Consider the following 6,000-nt stretch of genomic DNA (forward strand, 5'->3'; position numbering starts at 1 on the left):
ACCCAGCTTTCGCTCCCGTAAAGCAAAGTTGGTCTGAAAACAGACCGATGTAAAGATAGTTTCGTCTGGGAGCTGACTTCCTTCTTACAGAATACTGCTGATCTCAACTGCGAGCTCACTGCTTTAGCTTTACTACACCTTGATTCAATCTCACTTACTATATTACCATTCTGGGAGTTCGACTCGTTGGCTGAACGGTCAGCGTACTGGCCTTCGGTTCAGAGGGTCCCGGGTTCGATTCCCGGCTGGGTCGGGGATTTTAACCTTAATTGTTTAACTCCAATGGCACGGGGGCTGGGTGTATGTGCTGTCTTCATCATCATTTCATCCTCATCACGACGCGCAGGTCACCTACGGGTGTCGAATAGAAAGGCCTGCACCTGGCGAGCCGAACTTGTCTTCGGACACTCCCGGCACTAAAAGCCATACGCCATTTCATTTATTTTTTTACCATCCTGGGAGAACACACAACCTAAATACTTGAAATTAACGACCTGTTCTAGCTTTGTATCGCCAATCTGACATTCAATTCTGTTGAATTTCTTACCGACTGACATCAATTTAGTCTTCGAGAGGCTAATTTTCATACCATACTCATTGCACCAATTTTCAAGTTCCAACATATTAGACTCCATATTATTATTATTATTATTATTATTATTATTATTATTATTATTATTATTATTATTATTCATTTAGGGCCACTAAGGACAGCGAGATCTCAACTGTTTGTCTTCCTTTGAGAGTATGCTTTTATCAGAATGGACATGTTTCATTCGAGTGGTACTCGGAGTTGAGTGTCTGTTTCTATTATTCAATTCTTTAAAATATCTGTTGTAAACAAGGTTGGGTTTACAAAAGGCACAACTTCTTTATTTGCTTCACATGTAAAATTACAATATTTACACTAACAAAACTGAAAGTTATCTCGAAGCAAATTGAACTATGAATTTGGAGAAAGAGTCTGTCTTTGTACACTATATACACGTTGGAGTATTCACGTTCACTACTATTTCGCAAAGATAGTCCTTGTGACATGAAAAGTTCTTGATAGTCGAAAACTATCAGAAGCACTGACGTAAATATCTCGGAGAGTCCTTCCTTGTTGAAGTGTCTGAGTTCATTAACGTAAGTTCAATGACTGAAGAGTTCCTACTTAGCGAAACTAAGTTGATAATGAGAGCTCGCATTAGCTAGGGAATGATAGTGGCATATAATGGTAAGACTGGGCATGGACAGCGGAATAGGCAAGAGGAGCGGTGACCCGAGGTGAGACCTCTTACTGCCAGAAATTCAGTCCACCTGGCCGAAGCACATTTTCAAGAGGAGTAGCCTCCGTGCTCGACGTAGGGTGTATTCTGGAGCTGGACACCGGGGTCAGTGGGCGTCTGGACAGGCTAGGAGCTCCTTTTTATAGCACACACAACGTTCCAGGCACGCGCACTGAGGGCTGCGCGTCGAGGCTCGAAGAATAACACACTGGCACGCGTGTAGCTGGCTGGCGGATGGAGAAGGGCGCGACGGACATACAACAAGATCCTTATCGATCTCCACCAACCAAGGAGGAATCGTTTTAAGACTTCAGAAGTAGGATAACACACGTTTGCAGATTCTTTCAGCTGGAAATCTGAAGAGGTGAGCGTAAAAAGTTATCCTTCCTTTCCGGATTACGCTTGGTATCTTTTCATTGCTGGTGTATATTTCTAAGTTGCTCCGAAGTCTGTAAACACCATTTTTGAGGTTGGGACAAAGCATTTTTCGGATAATCCTCCTTCCCTAATTGCCAGTTCTTCAATCAGACTATGTGTTCGAATTGTTAAATATTCTGCTGCATATGATGCTTCCGGTCTAATTATAGTTTGATAATGTCTTCTTTTTTTTTCACTCTGAGAGATGGACATTCTGTTTTGAGTGAGTCGGAAGGCTTTACGTCGCGCCGACACAGATATATTTTATGGCAACGATGGGATAGGAAAGAGCTAGGAGTGGGAAAGAAGCGATCGTGCCCTTAATTGAGGTGCAGCCACAGCATTTGCCTGATGTGAAAATAAGAAACCACGGAAAACCATCTTCAGGGCTGCCGACAGTGGGGTTAGAACCTGATAGCTACGTAACCCTAACCTCACAGCCACTTGCTCGGTGATGAAAATCCACAGCCTGTTTCCAGTCAGTGATCTGGTCAGGAATGGACTGAATGAAGCCCCCATATTGCGGTGAGGATAGGAGTTGTGCCGGCTGTCGAAGCCTGTCGCACTCCTCTGGGGCAATGATTAATGAATGACAGATGAAATGAAATGATATTGCAGAGTGTGTTGGAATGAATTATGACCGGCAAAACCGGAGTGAAAATGAAAATGAAAACCTACAACTTGTTTTCCAGTCATTGACCGGGTCAGGGATGGAATGAATGAAGCATATATAGGCTGTTAGTACGATGGGGTCGCCACTCCCAAAGTGATTTATTAATGACCGATAGATGCTATGAAATGATAATGGAGAGTGTTGCTGGAATGAAAGATGACAGGGAAACCCGAAGTACCCGGAGAAAAACCTGTCTCACCTCCGCTTTGTCCAGCACAAATCTCACATGGAGTGACCGGGATTTGAACCACGGTATCCAGCGGTGAGAGGCCGACGCGCTGCCGTCTGAGCCACGGAGGCTTGCGGAAAACCGGAGTACCAGGAGAAAATTCTGTCTCGCCTCCACTTTGTCCTGCACCAATCTCACGTGGGGTGATCGGGATTTTAACCACGGAACCCAGCAGAGAGAGACTGGCGCGCTGCCGTCTGAGCCACGGAGGCTTTTTACTTGCTCGGTATTATTATTATTATTATTATTATTATTATTATTATTATTATTATTATTATTATTATTATTATTATTATTATCTCTGACACTCGAAGCATACTCCACTGAATAGAATGGTTATTTTTTTTGTTAATTTTAGTAATTGTAATTGTCTTAATCAGGGTGGAGTGAATTTTTATATTCTATGAGTAAAGGTCGTAGCATTAACGTCTGGTTTGAGTGAAATGCTGCTCTCCAAATACTTGGCGAGCACTCTATTGGATTGGTTTGTTCAGTCCACTCTCTGTCCATACACACGTTAAATTAACAGTAGCACCGTATAAAGAGAAGTTCCCTTATGCTTGTTAGTGTTATTGTAATCTGCCGGAGGGCGTATAATTCACCCAAGTTCCCCTCGTGCTTCCATTATTGTGTACTACAAACAGACAGTAAACATTTTACGATCGTAAATAGAACATCTTTGGCGGTAGTTGTGTTTTCAGGAGGGCAACAATGATACATTATTAAAGCGCCAAAGCGATACCGTACTGTAACAGTTACAAGAATCACTGTTACAAAAAAGTAACTGTGACATGTAACTGTTACAGATAACGTCTGAGAAAGTAGTGCCTTACAAATATCGTCGAAAGGTAGGTACCTTAAAGTGACAGTGGTAGTGTAGTCTTTGCAGAAAATTCATTACTAGCTTCGGGCGTAGGAACCTTGATCGTATTCACGTGATCCATTGCGACTGTTGCTAGTTTTCACCATTTGCTCTAATGTAGGTGTCTAGCAATAAGTTTTTGATTTTTTTGTTTTATAAGTTGCTTTGTGTCGCACCGACACAGATCTTATGGCGACGATGGGACAGGAAAGGGTAGGAGTGGAAAGGAAGCAGTCTAGCATTCATTAAGGTACACACCCAGCATTTGCCTTATGTGAGGAAGAGGAACCACGGATAACCATCTTCAGGGCTGGTGACGGTATAACAACACGTTATTGCTTGTAACTGGCGAATCTCCCGCAATAGCGTTAATGCCGGCCACACTTTTATGTAGCAGATGGGCTTGGAACGACGTCAACTGCTTCGTGGTTCCTTGATACACCCCATGTCATCTAGCAAAATCTTGGAATTAGGCATCTTGTAGAATAAAAGGATATTTTTAAAAAAAATATTGTAAGATCGACAGTTATACAGAAACTGTTCTTTTTCGAGAAAATGGATATCATACACTTTTAAAATGAGGAAATGCTCATCAAATGTTGATAAGCCATTGTCTCACAATTTCCATTACCAGAAAGCAGTTTATTAAATTATATATATATATATATATATATATATATATATATATATATATATAAGGGACGATCAAAAATGTTTCCGTACGACGCCCGTATAGTCCTGAATCGGGTAAACTCGCCGCGAGGTTTGAGACACTCATCCGGGTTGAAAATCTCCATGTGGTAGATGACCGTGTCCTGCCGCGTGAAGAAGTCCGTAACCGCCTGCTGCGTATCCTTGACCAACAGGAAGTGTCGACCCTTCAAGGCTTTTTGAGGGGACCGAAGGGGTGATAATCGCATGGGGAGAGGTCAGGACTCTAGGGCGGCTGCTCGATTGTCTCCCACTTGTTCCCCCTGTGGGTGGGGGCGGTAGAATAACACCTACGGTATCTTCTGCCTGTCGTAAGAGGCGACTAAAAGGGGCCCCAGGGGCTCTGAACTATGGAGCGTGGGTTGGCGACCACGGGGCCCTCAGCTGAGTCCTGGCATTTCTTCCACTTACTTGTGCCAGGCTCCTCACTTTCATCTATCCTATCCGACCTCCCTTGGTCAACTCTTGTTCTTTTCCGACCCCGACGCTATTAGATTTGCGAGGGCTAGGGAGTCTTTCATTTTCACGCCCTTCGTGGCCCTTGTCTTCCTTTGGCCGATACCTTCATTTTTCGAAGTGTCGGACCCCTTCCATTTTTCTCTCTGATTAGTGTTATATAGAGGATGGTTGCCTAGTTGTACTTCCTCTTAAAACAATAATCACCACCACCACCTCTCCCACTTGAGTTGGCTGGATGAGCCTGGCCTCCCAGATCGTCCGGTGTCTTGTACCGAAACGTGACCCGCACGGAACTTGGCGCAACGTTCCACAACGGTGGTTTTCGACAGACATGCTGCCCCCATACACAGTCTTCATTCTCCGGTGGATATCCACCGGTGTTTGTCTTTCGGCAGCCAGGCACAGTGGTCCTGTTTGGACGCATTTGGTAATAACGTCGCCTTAGTTCACGTGGCCGCATTTACCGTACGCACCTCGGCAAAACACGGCTGCCACACAAATCGTTTTGCCTGTATGTCCGTGCTTCTATACCTGTATCGGAGTCGCTCTACGTTGCATGTCCGCTGCAGCAACGCCCTCAAACGGAAACATTTTGATCACCCCTTAGGGCCTTATTACACAGGGCATCCAGGTCGCGCAGCCACTCACCGGGCATTGGCTGCTATGCATGTTATTACACAGGGCAGCCAGGTCGCGCAGCCACTCACCGGGCATGGGCTGTTATGGATGTTATTACACAGGGCAGCCAGCTCGCGCAGCCACTCACCGGGCATGGGCTGTTATGCATGTTATTACATAGGGCAGCCAGGTCGCGCAGCCACTCACCGGGCATGGGCTGTTATGGATGTTATTACACAGGGCAGCCAGGTCGCGCAGCCACTCACCGGGCATGGGCTGTTATGCATGTCTTTCTTTATTCATGTCAGAAGTATCAACTTTACTTACAGATATTTAACAAAAACCAACAAGATATCTACATTCCTACTATACAAAATACAAGTCTATTATACAATCACAGATAGAGCAACAATATTCTAGAGCTAGATGATGCTTGCCCAGTATTGGGCGACGTCAATAGCGTTGGGGGAGGCTGCAATCAAGTCTTTCATAGTGCACATTGAAGGACATAAAGCACACTGTCATAGATGTTGGATCGTCTGCTGCTCTCCGCAATCACAAAGTGATGAATCACTTGAGAAGCCCCACTTCCGCAAGTTTACTTTGGTTCTGCCGACTCCTGTACGGAGTCTGTTAAGGGCTTTCCATACTGTCCACTTCTCCTGGTGTCCACATGGAAGACTTTCCTTCGGCTCTATCCAGTTGGAAAGGTGGTGGATTCTTTCTTTCCACATTGTGACTCTAGCATTCTCTGCTTTCC

This window comes from Anabrus simplex, chromosome 13, assembly GCF_040414725.1.
Source record: "Anabrus simplex isolate iqAnaSimp1 chromosome 13, ASM4041472v1, whole genome shotgun sequence".
Taxonomy (NCBI): domain Eukaryota; kingdom Metazoa; phylum Arthropoda; class Insecta; order Orthoptera; family Tettigoniidae; genus Anabrus; species Anabrus simplex.